This window comes from Sceloporus occidentalis, unplaced genomic scaffold (genome assembly GCF_023333645.1).
Source record: "Sceloporus occidentalis isolate IW3139 unplaced genomic scaffold, rSceOcc1.0.p SCAF_4, whole genome shotgun sequence".
Lineage (NCBI taxonomy): Eukaryota > Metazoa > Chordata > Lepidosauria > Squamata > Phrynosomatidae > Sceloporus > Sceloporus occidentalis.
Genome location: NW_028316984.1, coordinates 61,124,624 through 61,138,463, shown reverse-complemented (window position 1 = coordinate 61,138,463; position 13,840 = coordinate 61,124,624). Strand labels below are relative to the sequence as shown.

Genomic DNA, 13,840 nt, shown 5'->3' with positions numbered 1-13,840 from the left:
TTGTGAAGTATTAAGCCGACTATGCTTGCCTTTTAATTACAGGACAAGAAAGCACAATTATTGGAATTCCAATATCTGGACCAGCAGCCTTGTGGCACTCCTGACACACAGACATTGCTTGCTTACTGAACTATCTGGGTTTATGCCCAGTCCAGGGCTTAAGGAGAATATGAAATGGAGGCAGCAATACCTAATTTTTCTTCAGTTTGCAAACAAAACAAGCTTCATTTATATACCGCTTCATAACACCTAAGCAGTGTCTAAGTGGTTTACAACTGTAAACTGATGCAGTATAAGCAAGTAGCATTATTTGAGCTGAAAGTAAGATTCACAGAGCAACATGCAGTCTTATGAACTGCAACTTAAAGCAAAAAGTCTGTGGTTGGAATCCAAACTTCATTGCTAAGAGAAATAACTTTATGTAGCTATTAACAAATCCTACATAAATAGAACTTGTGGTAACACAAATGTTCTGATTATTGCCCAGACTATTCCAATAAAGGATGCTGAATGTTCTGTCACTTTGTAATCAGAATCTGTTTTCTTTATTACAAGAAATAAAGCAGCATTGCCTCTCATTTGGCATTTAGTGTCTTCTTATCTATCAGGAGGACAGTCTGAGGCTATTATAATTAGCACAGCAGGATTCTATTTTTTACCCTGTAAACATCAGCCAATCTGGTGGTCTGGCACAAAATGCAAAATTCACATGAAACTCATTAAAGAATCTGCTGAAGAGTCATCAGGGTTCTGCCAAGCTTAAGAAATGCAGACTCAGTCATAGCTAAATAGCATAGTGATGACATATTTGGCATATCCCATTCAGAAATGGGTCGTATCATACATTCAAGTGCGGTCAAGATACCATACATGCAAATGGAGTCGATGATATAACAACAGTAGGAAGAAAGTACAGTGATAACACACAACCAAAGAAAATCATAGACTGTGCATGCTTGCTGTTCTCTATAGAGTAAACGTACTTAACATAGTCACTGAAAAGACAAGTCTGCTAATGTTGAAATAAATGTTTAGTGCCCTGCGAATACTGATATTCACAGACAAGCCTGTTCTCTTTATCAAAACCCATGGCCCAAATAACAATTAGTTTACCAAACCTTATGTATTGGAATATATCTATTCCAAAAATTGTTCATAGCAGCATCTCATCACTTGCCACATCCTCTGCACATAGGCAGAGGTGGCAGGAGCTGCCCCAATCCCCGCTACAACTCGCTTCACTCAGACAAGCATCACTAATGTATTCCAGACCTGTAACCTCACTCACAATTAAATCGTGGACCCCATCTTTTCCCACACTCACCCATTTACTGAATAGTAATGCTGGTAGTGCTCCAGTGCTGGCAATAAACTGGAAAGGCAGGGAGAAAGGAGATCTAGTCCATCTGGGAGCAATGGTGATCCACCCAAGAGGGCAAACAGATATGGCTTCACCCCTTCCCTTTCTCAGACCAGGAGTGTTATTGTGCATCACGCCAGGAAAAGAACATTTTCCACAGCACTTACAACACAATAGCCCTTGTGAAAACTAAATTTCCTGGTTATATGTGTTTGGCCTACCATATTACACATTAGCACATCAGGCACATGACATGAGGTGAGGAAGAGAGTTCCTCTGTCCTCTTTTTCTGTACAACTGCCAATACCAGAACATCAAATTATTAGCAAGTAATCTGACAGGGAAAGGAGAAAAGATGAAATAACAGTGGAGTTTTGCTTTAGCGTGAATTTAAAATCTGCTGTAGTTATTAAAAAAATTAGCATGAATTTAAAATCTGGAGTTAAAAAAATATCTTTGAGTGCTTATATTCACTAATTTCAAGTTTGCACATTTACTGACGTCCTGTTTACTTCACCACACAGGAGATTATTGCACACCAAAAAGAGTGTCCTTTCCCCGACAGGATACAGCCACATTTCAGATTGCAATCGAGTCTTATCACACTCAAAAATGTCAACGCCATCACAGGGCAACTGCAACCCGCCAATTTTCAAAGACGGGAAGGTCCTGTCTTTGAAAAAGCTGGCTAAACACAACTGGTACCTGGGCTGCATGCAGGTTGCAGTCACCCAGTGGCAGCGGTGGCATCTGTGAGTGTGATAAAACCCACTTGCAATTCAAAACGTGACTGTATCCCGCCGGGGATAGGATGCGTTTTTTTGTTGTTGTTGTTTTGGTGTGCAATAATTTCCATTCACTCTCTTCCTGCATCAAGTGATTTTCTCCACCATTTCTTTCCTCCGCCATGAGTTTGATTACCGACAAGCTTCTGTTAGTAAGCCTACTTTTCTGTTTTTTAAATAGGACTATGCTTGTTTCTTTTTCTTTTAGATTTTACGGATGGATATGGGACTGGTTGTTGTTCAATTTCTGCTTGCCAATTTGATTACTCTCCTTGTGAGATCCACTACTATCTCTCATATTTTCAAGCAAAATTGGAGGAACTGTAATGTTTGCCTTGATTCTGAAGCAAGCAAGTTTAATATTCATATTTCTAAACTGACAGTATTACAGTTTCTTGTCAGAATATCTTGTGAGAAGATAATTCTAATAGAGGTTGTAGACTACTGTATTTTCTTCATTCACTAACCTTTCATTTCCATCCCTTCTCTATCTCCCATTTTTCTGATTACAGACTCTGAATGCAGTATATCAGCACATCATAATTAAATTCAACACTCCACAGTAAAATAATATTCTTAGGGGGGGAAATAACATCTACAACCCCACATGATGTTCTGAAACCTGCACACTGCACTGTAATAATAAACATGCTTAAATTGTATTACTGGAAAGCCCAAGAGTACAATTGTAATATTAGTGTGGCCAATCTGGCAACACCATTTCATGCACGTGACATTGTAGAAAGATACAGCATAATATTCTGAAGACATCAACTGTACTTATTATAAATGAAGCAAGGCTGAGCTCTGGAGTATTATAGCAATAGCAATAGCAAGTACATTCCTATACTGCTCATCAGTGCACTTAAGCACTCCCTAAGCGGTTTACAATGTGTAAGCTAATTGCTCCCAATAAGCTGGATACTCATTTTAGCAATACAGAAGGATGCCATGCTGAGTCGACCCTAGAGCCCTGGGATCAAACTCACAACTTTGTGGCTGTGAATGGCTGCAGAACAGGCATTTAACCACTGTGCCACCAGGGCTCCCTAATTATTAATTTATTATATTTGTATCCCCCCTTTTAATCCTTAAGAGTTTAAAGTTATTGTGTAGCCTGGCAGTAGCTTGTTAATGAGACTAAATTTGTCCAAGGGCAGCCACAGCTGAGCAAAAACACAAGTTTCTTACATCTTACTACTTACCATCCAGCAATATAGTATTTATCTCTAAATGTTCGTTATAGATCCCACCTGAAACATACCAAAAGCTGTGAGGTTTATTGAATGAACAGCCTTTAATTGCAGCCTTCTTGTTCCTGTTCAGATAATTAAGGGCCCGAACAGACTGGCCAAAATAAAGCTGCTTCGGGTCACTAAGCAGGTATGCTGTTTAAAGGACACACACATCTGTGCTCCAGTCCTTAGAACTGGTGCGTGGTTTTGGTGCAGCTTCCGGCCTCTTAGGACGCATGCATCATTTAAATAGCATGCCTCCAAAGTGACCCGAAGCAGCTTTATCTGGCCAGTCTGTTTGGGCCCACAGATAACAAACACTTATTTAGGATGAAACTAGGTGTAGTGTTACTCTCTGAACATGCATTTAAAAACACACACACACAAAGAGTAGCTATTTGACTATTATCACAGTACAGCAGTATTTCAACTACAACTATTTGAGATTACAAAACTTGAGGAAGAAAAGTTGAACCCTTTCATCCCCTACTGTGGTCCTGAGGAAAATGGCTCATCAAAAACGTTTGCATTGGAAAGACTACATTATCTTGGTATTAATTGAAATTTTCTCACAACACTACAGCAATTTTTAAAAATCACATTTTTTAGAGAATTCATCAGAAAGTGTTGAACCCTTTTTTCTTCATCTGCTCTGATCCCAATAGTTTTCTCCGTTTGAACCCCTGGACACAAGGTGCAAATGATAGACATACTTAAAAAGAAAATGTGCTGAGGACCAGTTTCTTCAATGCTAACTTCAGCAAAAGGTTTGAATTTCTCTTTGTTCAACTTCCCTTACTTTGGGGAAAAAACAGTCCTTCAATAAAGTTCTGAACTGTCTGTTGTTATTTGCACGTTTTGTACAGTTGAGAAATGTCGTGAGAAAAGAAGGGCGCAGAGACAATAGTATCAATGTTGTCCACCCAAGTTGCCCACCCAAGTATTGATAGTTGCCACCCAAGAAGGAACATCTGCTGCTCAACACTGCTTTTCCTGCTTCCAGTCATCTCTTCATATATGCAAGGGAAACCTAATCCCAGGAAATGATTATATAGGTTTGTAGACAAATGAGTATATATGGAGGAGAGGGAATTGTACATTTGAAGATTGCAAACACCAGAATTTGACTTGATTTACACCTCCTGACCAATGGATTTTTACTTTCCTACCAAATGTTTTTAGTGGTTGTTCTTTTTATGTCTCAAGTAGATGGTCTCAAGCAATTTTCCTCTGTAGAAGGTATGCTTGACCCCTGGGATGGGCATGAGAATACAGTGCTAGGATAAAATGTGGATATAAACTCAATCACAGCCTTCATTTAAATTGTGAGTAGAAGACCATTTTTTTCAGGATTGCGGCTCAAAATCATTCCTAGAATACAAGAAAAATAAATCTTCACTGACACCCAGTATTATCAAACTGAGTCCATCACTAGAATTTTTTCCCTAAAAGTTCATATGCTGCTGCACTTTTTTTTCATTCTTGCATAGAAACTACATTTATCTCTGATATCCATCAGTGATTTCTGCATAGAAAAAGCCAAAAACTTACAGAGAAAATGCAAGTTCTTTAGATATTTCATTCATCATTGGAACCATACTCCAATGCACCCTCCAGACATTTCTAATATCATCTATTAGAATACTTGCCATCTATGAATGAGTTCCACTCCTTTGATCTTTTTACATGATAGTTGTTAAAGCAAGAAGAGAAACATACTGTGGCGGGTTATAGACCGCCACTTGGGACGTCTGCAGGACGTCCCATTTTAAAAAAGGGGCGTCTCTTCTAGACGCTCCTGGCTCTAGTACGGACTCTGTCCGTACAATATGGCGCCGGCCGTTCCACACGGCCAGCGCCATCTTTACGTATCGGACGCTGTGCGTCTGAACGTGTCACGGCACTAATGATGTCGCGAGTGCGCCAGCGGCGCCTCGCGACATCATTAGGGCGCCACAGAAAGAAGCTCCATTTTGGAGCTTCTTTTTTGCTCCATAAGGGAGCCACGCGGTGTGGCTGCAACGGCTCCCTTACGGAGCAAACGGCGGCGGTGGCAGACCACCTCAAAGCGGCGGTCTATAACCCGCCTGTGGCTACAATCCTAAACCAACCTACCAAGAAAGAAGATCCACTCAATGAGATGGAATTTGCTTTTGAGTAAAGACATAGGATGGGCTGAAAATACTTACTTTGATATGTTTTACTGGACAATATAAGCAGTGAATGAGAACGTCACCATGACTGCATGACAGAGCATAGATACACAAACACAAAAGCAGGAAAGTGATGTTGCATCTATATCCTGTTCATAGGATTTTCATAGCCATCTGGATTGCTTTTTGGCATTATAAAATGCTGGACTAAACAAGTCTCGTCTTATCTGGCATAGCTATTATTCTGTTCTTATTTGTTTGTAAAGAGCCAGTATGGTGTAGTGGTTTCAGCACTGAACTGTGACTATGGAGACAAGGGTTTGAATCCCTGCTCAATGAGAGAAACCCACTGGGTACTCTATGGCAAGTCACACTCTCTCAGCCTCAGTGGAAGGCAAAGGCATACTCCTTCTGGACAAAATAAACCAGGAAACCTCTGTAATAAGTTTGCCTTAGTGTCACCATAGGTCAGAAACAACTTTAAGGCACACAAGAACAACATTTGCTTATATGCTTAAGTATAACTATATAAAGTTATCACACAGTTTATAGTAACCAGGCATAACAATAATTTAGAAACAAAACAGTATATAAAACCATGAACTAAAATTAAAAACAGGGACAAACCAGTATTTCTGCCTCACCAACTGCAAAATAACTTTTGTCTGTGTTCTTCACAAGTAATGTCACCACCACTGATATTTTCATACCTCCCGTACCCAGATTATGCAAGACTCCAGCTTGTATACTCATGGATAAGGATAGACCATGCTTCAGAGTTTCCCTGAAAACTTTAACAACCATGTCAGCATGCTTGTGCCAAACAGTGAAGCAGATAGTTATGGCCAAGTCACTGGCTAGATGCAAACAATCAAGTCAGCTCTAACTTAAAATTCAATACAGCTATACCTGAGTTTACAAAGTAGATGTATTCATAGATGTTACTTTTTTAACAAAAAAAATTGGTACCAAAGACAGAATTAATATGGAAAGAACAAGGAGAGGTTATTACGCCACAAAGAAAAAAGGCAGTTCAACATGTTTCTGCAAAGTTTCTATTCAAAACTAAACAATATGCACATATGAAATGAAACAGCCAGATCAGATAAACCTTGCACAGTAAACAAAAGCATCGTGATCCTTCTACAAACCACTTGAAGCTTCTTCCAAAATAAAAGCCTACACTTTTCTTATGATTTTCATTTGGGGTCCAGAGATATAGATCTATGTTTTTTAACATGGTGGGAGGCACCAGTGAGGCATGTTTATTTGCATTTCTCTCTGTTTTGCTGTTAATGTTTGCTCAGTAAGGGACTCTGGAGGCAGCTGCTGTTTACTTTGCCTGTTGTAGGTAAACAGGCACACAGAGCTACAGTTGAATCAGCTAGAGCAGAATCTTGCGCTTTCCCAGCCGATGTCGCCAGGCATTCCCATTCCATTCCCGATCCATCCCAGAGGAGGCGATTTTCAGGAACTGTTCAGAAGCATTCCTGAAAATCATCTCCTCTGCAACGGTTGGAATGGAATGGGAATGTCTAGTGGCATTGGCAGCGTTCTGATGTGTGGTAAAATGCATCCCTTGCCCCATTCTGTTCCCATCCTGCCCCCTTTCATTCTGCCCCCATCAAGTCCCCAAGGGCTGTGCGATAAACTCTTTTGATTGTTGCATTATTTATTGCACACACACTGCTGCAACATCATACAGAAAATCTGTGTTTCTCCAGCCCTCTTTCACCATCCTCCTTAAGGTGATAATGCTATTTTTAAAAAGTCTCTCAAAACAAAGGATGAAGAGAACAGTAGCTTGGAAGGTATAAAAAAACCTTTGTAAAAAGGAGAGTTGCTATCAAAGGTTTTGTTAAATGAGACATATCCATAGCACTTTTATTGAAAAATAAAGCAGAGAGTTCAGAAATTTAATTACCTGATACAATTTATATGGATCCTACAAGGGGAAGAGAAAAAATATTCTCCTTCTCTCCCCAAGACTCTGACAGTAGTACCTCCAGTCATTATTTTATGTTTTACCAAATGCGTCCCTCTGGAAGTGTAGGAATGTTCCTGAGAAAATATAAAACTGACCAACACCCAGGGAAGAATTTCAGTCCATTCTCCAGGTGATTCTTGTGGCTCATACGCTCTGCAGTATATTTAATCGTTTTTAATTATTTCATCATTTTTAAATGATTTCACTTTTATCAAATAATTTTTAGCTAACAAAAGCCAGTACTGAAGGCTGATAAAGATTAATGTGAGTACTCAACTAAAAAGGGAAAGGGGGGAAGGGAAAAGGAAAGGGAAACAAGCTCTTCACATGAAGCTGGTATTCTACCTGGGTTCATGATTACCTTTCTGCTCAGCAGAGGAGTAAACAAGGGAAGGCAAAAGAACAGATCTGCTTAATACATTCATGGCAATTCTGATAGTGAGGTACAGGGTTAAATTGCAATGTTTGAGTTCATCCACGTAAATTTCATGAATTCATTCATGTTATTACTGTATTAAACTGTGATGTTGCTATAGATCAGTACTACAGAAGCCTTATGATTCTTCTGAAAGCAGAGTTCAAGGTCTGAATTGTTCAGTGCATCTAAAAAAGAGAGGACTGTCTTCATCAAACTGCTCAGTAATATAGACTAGGAAATAATGGCTCAAGGACACCCATTCTGCACCAATACTAAAACTAATTCTACAACACCTACCATAGAAAAAACAGGTTTATATTTAGCAGAATGCATTCACCAAAGGCAAGATGAAAAGCCAAATATGTGATATTACCTCTCAGATGACTCATCATTCATTCAGCACATTTAGCTAGGGCAGCATCTTTTTAATATACTGGTTATGAAAATTCTGCAGTCATGAAAAATTCATGAGTGTGTCTATCTACCTATAATAGAACATCTTAATGGCTATAGCACACACCTTTTCTAAGTGTGCTGATTTCTCTCTGCATTGCAGCTACAGTATTTTTGTGCATTCCAACTTAAGTTAACAAAATACTTTCTCAATCTAGAAAGCCATCCCAAAAATATCTTTAAAAAAAAAGAAAAAACAAACCCCTAGCTCTTCATGTTTGACTAACACAAGTATAAACACATTTTCCCACTTCATTTTTCTGTTTAAAATTTTAGACTTCCAGTTTAAAGTAGAAGCAGTATTATCTGTCAACAGTTACTTAGCCATTTTGGAACCACATATGTTCCCCTGGCCTACATCCAGTGTTATACAAGCAAGCTTCCACTCACACTCCAGGAAGCCCTTCACCTTCTTCCCTGTGTGCAATCCCTTATGCTCCCCCCTCCAATCTTCTTCAATTTACCCCAAATTCTCAACAGAAGATTTGGAAGGAATCTATTCTGTCAACAAACAATATAAGATGCATTCCCATGACTACACAGTGTAAATAATATTAATGTAGCACAATAGGCAAAAACCATTTCATTGCTATCATGTTAAGTTAATTGCACATTTGAATCCAGTTTGGTCAAATACATCAGGGGAGTGCAGCATCACCATGAAATCATTTGCACTCTAGGTGCTAATACATTGTATTGTAAACCATTTTGGGTTCCATTCAGGACAAAAGTGGGATATAAATCAGTTCACTAAATGGATAAATACTGTAAATTAATAAAAGTATTATGATCATTTCACAGGGTATCATTTCCTTTTGTCTGTCTAAATAGAGCACAGGTAGGAATCATGCAGTCTTCAGTATATCTCCAAGCAACCCTAGCTAACACAGCCAGGAATGAGGAATGCTGAGGCTTGTAGTCCAACAACATTTGGAAGACTGGATGAATTCCATCCTTCGAACAGAAGCCATCTTAAACCTAAATCCCAAGCACTAGTCCCAGGTACATTACACCCACTGAAGCAATTGAAACTTTGTAAGTCCTTTGTAAGAAATTGTATTTAGGAATTTACCTATGTTAAAGTGCACTCCACCGGTACTTTTTCCTTCCTGCCTACAGTTTATCAGAAGAAAACAGGAAAAGAGATTCCACCTTAACATTAGGAGGAACTTCCTGGCAGTAAGAGCTGTTAGACAGTGAAACCCTTGGAGTGTGGTGGAGTCTCCTTCTTTGGAGATCTTTAAGCAGAGGGTGGATGGCCATCTCTTGGGGATGCTTTGATTGTGAGTTCCTGCATGGCAGGGAGTTGGACTGGATGGCTTTTGTGTTCTCTTCCAATTCTATGATTCTATGAAACTTTTACCTGTGAATGTCTCACAAACATTGCTGGGTAGGGATAGAAAAAAATCTGTTATTCGTTTTCGGGCTGAAAAATGGCTTTCCTGACAATTGGGAAACCTAGTTGGGAAGAATTTAGTGTGGCTCCGCTTGGTATTTACGCATCTCAAAACATTTTAAGAAATTAATCTGTGCAGAAAGTTGAAGCTGTGTAAAAAAACAGACCTACATACCCGCCAACATTTCACAGATGAAAACTGAGACGCATGTGATCTAGCAACATCAGAGTGGGGTCAAGGTAGCAAAAGTTATTAATGAGGAAGAACACATGAGCTAGGAGACACTGCAGTTTGCTCTTGCCTAAGCTGATAGGGAAGGGCAAGTCTCTGCCTCCTCTTCCCCCCTCTCCCTCACTGAGCTAGCCACATTACTGCACTACACTCTTATAGTGGTACTATAGAGCTTTTACTGCTCTAGCTGCCTCCTGTTGCATTTTGGGGTTTGTAGTTCAGTGAGGCCTAAGAGCTCTCTGGCTGAGAATTGTAAATGCCCCTCCCTCAACTGCAAATCCCAGAATGCAACAGGAGGCAGCCAGAGCAGAACAAGCAGAATAGCAGCACTGTAAGAGTGTAGTACAGTTTCTTGCACATGAAAAATGTTGGGCCAAAAACGAGAATCTTGCACAACCAAAGCATGTGGCTATTCTTTGCATGTGCAAGGCTGTTTTCAAATTGGCTCCAGGAGCAGAGCTGTGATTTCCCTGGCCACATGGAAGCAGGATCTTAACATGTCCCTTGCTCCTGTAAGCAGCACTGTAATGTTACAGCATCCATACAGAACAGGAGAATGAAGATGCAGCACCACTGTGAAGCTGCCTGCTTCACTTTCCGAATCTAACCTTGGGGTTTGCTGTTGGCCATGCCTTTGCACTCCTAGCTCTACAAATAATGTTAAGCACTATGTAGCTCCTGTATTACAGCAATATTTTGTTCTAGTCCAACTAAAGATCTAAATGTACTTTATATAATTTAGCTTCGGTGAAAAAATCATTGTAAGGCACCTATCTATCATCCTGCTGGTTTTCCAGCAAATGTAATGTAATGGCAGTAGTACATCTAAGTGGGTATATTATAAAGCCCTCGGTAATTGCTACTCTCAGTTCAATCTGCTCTGAGCCCACCAGAGATGTGGCAAGAGAATTAAGGATTAAGAAAAAATTAGTGATGCATGCAAATACAATCTGTACAAATGTTTTCATTTAAACCTACCAGTACATGGATATCATGTTGCCTTTCGCATCTCCTGAGCTATATTTAGCAAGATGTCTTTCACATGGCGTTGGAACCAATTTTAGCAGCTCTCTACAAAATTAATTAGTATATTCACTGAACTGTGATGACATTATGCTGAAAAACAAGATTGTCAATATCAGTCAGATAACTAGCTGGTCGGCTTTGTTAGCTTGGGTTATCTTAGAGTTTGACTGTCAAAACTGTCAGAAAAAAGGCCTTGTTTTTCTTTTTTAGTGTAAGAGCCTTTTTAAAAAAAACTGTTTGGATTTCAAAACTATAGCTAAAACTATATCAATCAAAACCCACCCATACGAATTAAGAAGTATTTCATATTCCTACCAAAATCAATGGCACTTTCAGCATGTTTAACTTCTGGCTGGACTGCACCCACAAAACCTTTGATTTATATTTACAACAAAAAATATTCAGAGTGTCATGCTGTACACCCATTTGGACCGTAATGTTTTTACACAAGAAATTTAAACCTTAGGAAGCTATGGATGGAACAAACTGAAAATGTAATGGTTTATATGGGCTTCTGTTGACTGCATTTTTCAAGCTCCTAATGAAAAAGAATCAATGGTGATTGTTAGTTTAGATCAGGGGTAGGCAACCTTTTTGAGCCGAGGGCCGGGTTGCTGTCCCTCAGACAACTGGGGGGCCGAAGCCAAAAAATAAATAATTTAAAAAATTTAAAAAATTAAATAAATAAATAAACCAGGACAAATGTAGGACAAAATTTTCAAATGGAGGGCACTTTTTTTATAAAAAGTGGAGGACACGCAAAAATTATTGCTGATTTTTAAAAAAATGTTAATATAAATGCATGTTTCGGAGGCTTCTATAAACAATTGCCCCTCTTGCCCGCCACTTGCCCCCCTTGCCTGCTGCTTGCCCCCCATGCCCACCTCCTCCTGATAGGCCAAAGGCCCCTTGCCCTCGTGCGAGAGGCCAAAGGCTCCGGCGGGAATCGGCGGCAGGACCGGGCTGGGGCCGGTCCCAAGGCCTTGCCGGGCCGCATCCGGCCCGCGGGCCGCAGGTTGCCTACCCCTGGTTTAGATCCTTTGGGATATTTTATTAAATTACTGAAATATTGTGTGGAAGCCATGTTTGCAAGTTCTATTACTATGTCCTTGGCTAGACTGCATTTCAGTAAGCTAAAGAGTTATAATGCCTAACTTTATTGTACTCTCCGACATTTAAGACATTTCTATCACATTACTGAAACTAGAAAGAAACAAATGTTTATTCTCTTTTGAATGATGGAGGATCCATAAATAGTGATGTATGGCACCATTACAGGACAGCTGGAAGGTTGTGGAGTTTGTATCATAGCTTCAGAATATCTGTAAACTCCATTAACACAAACTTTTAAGAAGCTCACATTCAGATAATGTATTTATTTAGCTTATATACATACATGTGCTAAACAGGTAGGTATAGCTAGGTACTGAATGATGGGATGCAGATCAATATCATGAGCTCACAAGGATTAAATGTTATATTTTTTAAAAGGAAATTCAAAATATTCATCAATTAGAAACAGTAAATATGTTTTCTAATCTAAACATCCTCAATGTTATGTGCAGAATTACAGATGCGATTCTGAGATGGCATTGCTTCTATCATATTCTGACTATATAAAGTAATAGTTAATAAAATTAATACTAGTTCCATTGACTTTTATCTTTAGTTCTTGTTTTGCTCATGATTTATGTGGTTATTAGCACTATAATCCAAACCACTGGGATCCAGGGAACTGAGAACCATTAAATAAAATACAAGACTAGTTCACTTACTTAGCATTTCAGCTATCTTTCAAGACTTGATGATCCCAATATAAACAGGATAAAATTCAACATTAAATCAAAACAAATTATGCAGCATTCAAGCAGCTCAGAGACTTCAGCTAGAATAAAATAGTACTGCTCACAACATTGTTGGTAGCCATAATAAGAATGCAAGGGGTCATATTCCATATCAACAGAAGTTTCCAAGTCATCTTCAGAAGCAGTACATTATAGAAGTCCAATCAGGACATAACTATTGCATGCATAACTGAGCTACTATACACTGTTCGCTTGGTGCAGAAAGAGATTCTGAGACTGGGAAACAGCCAAATCCCATTTATGGGCATTATGTGCCTTTTTAAAATAGTTGTCAAAAAGCTTTGGAAAATTTTTGCACACTTCCTACCTTTTCAAGCTATTATTTGGCTTACTAAGAAAAGGTAACCCCTTATTATAAAGAACTATCCAAGAAAACCTTTTAGCTAAAGTAGCCTATGCTGCCTATACTGCATTTGGAAAGTATGCATTTTGTCAAATACATTTTATATCCATATTTTTTTCTATTTTTCACAAAACAAAGTCAGAAAAGTTGTTAATGCCAATATGCAAGCTAATATCTTGACATGCTATGTATACCTAAAGAAAAAAACACAATTTTGAGTTTACAATAAAACACATCTATCACATTTACTGTTCTTTCATTTCAAAAATCTCTTATTATGCCCCTTCACAAACAATGCACTGAGCTGAAGGTAATGAAGAACTGGTCACTGTATGTACACACAGACACACACACACACCCCTGTTTTCTAGAAATCTGCATGCTTTTTTGCATTTTTCAAAGCATTCTAAATTCTTTTCAGACATGATAGCTATTTAAATTTCCAAAGCCAGTATAAATACAAGGCATTAATAATAGTTCTGGTCTCTACTTTCAGTGTTTCGCACTGGGATTCTGCCAACAGCATAGCAATGAATAGGAAGACAAAGGAAACAAAAGTTCTCCTTGGTAGGGGGAGATAAGGCCTG

At 39.0% G+C, this 13,840-nt stretch overlaps 1 protein-coding gene across 1 annotated transcript in view; it reads right to left on the bottom strand.

Annotated features, from left to right (window-relative positions):
• TMEM163 (transmembrane protein 163) overlaps positions 1-13,840 on the bottom strand; it is a 106,762-nt gene that overhangs the window by 26,439 nt on the left and 66,483 nt on the right. The window lies entirely within an intron of this gene.